Below are 889 nucleotides of genomic sequence, written 5' to 3'. Positions count from 1 at the left end.
TACTGGTATAAAGTGCCCAGTTCAACCAGTCTGTGACGGTTTAGAACAACAGAATCTCACATCCGTACGAGGTGTAGGGGTAACTGACTCTGATTTGATGTTCAACACATAAAAACAACCAATGAAGTGATTCAGTCAACAATAACTAAACACATGGAAACGTTACTGTGTTCAGACAGAATGCTGCAAAATACAGAGTCAGTGAAAATGACAAGTTGAAAATGTTGATAATCTGCTTAGAAAAGACTCTGGAGGAAAACAACAAAGACCTGGAGTTTATTAAAGGCCATTTTGTAAAAAGGGAGGTTTTCTGTCAGGATTTCTGTCCATTTGTGATGTCACAAATATAGAATATATAGATCATTACACAGTTTTAAACATAAACATTCTAAATGTGTGTCTAACGTTTATTTCCTGTTCCAGTGTATGTAAATAACATCAGCAAATGACAAATTAACTTTTTTAAATTTCATTTTCAACCCACTGAAACGTAACCTCTTAAATCAGGCAGAGAAATGGTGTTTTCATCTTTTAACTGCGTCTTTGAGGTGAAACGAGGTTTTCACATGTAGAATTAATATTGTCTCTAATATTCTGTGATGACTGGAGGACACACGGAGAACAAAATGTTCACAAACTGTCACGCACAATGTCAAAGTAAAAAAAGAAATACAAAAAATAAAGTCTACAAATAATAATTAAACACTTCAGTAGTTTAAAAAGTTAGTTTTCAGTTTGCTGACCAGAGTTCAAACAATCATATACTGCTGTTTGGAAAATAATTCAACAGAGTAAACAGAAAGATTTAGCAGGAAGTCAACAAGATGTTTCACGTTTTCTGTGTGACTCAACAAACATCGACCAAAGTAAATATCCATAATTATAGAGA

The sequence above is a fragment of the Sebastes fasciatus genome, chromosome 8 (assembly GCF_043250625.1).
Source record: "Sebastes fasciatus isolate fSebFas1 chromosome 8, fSebFas1.pri, whole genome shotgun sequence".
NCBI classification, from domain to species: domain Eukaryota; kingdom Metazoa; phylum Chordata; class Actinopteri; order Perciformes; family Sebastidae; genus Sebastes; species Sebastes fasciatus.
The sequence above is the reverse complement of the archived record's forward strand: the minus strand, read 5'-3'. Positions refer to the sequence as shown.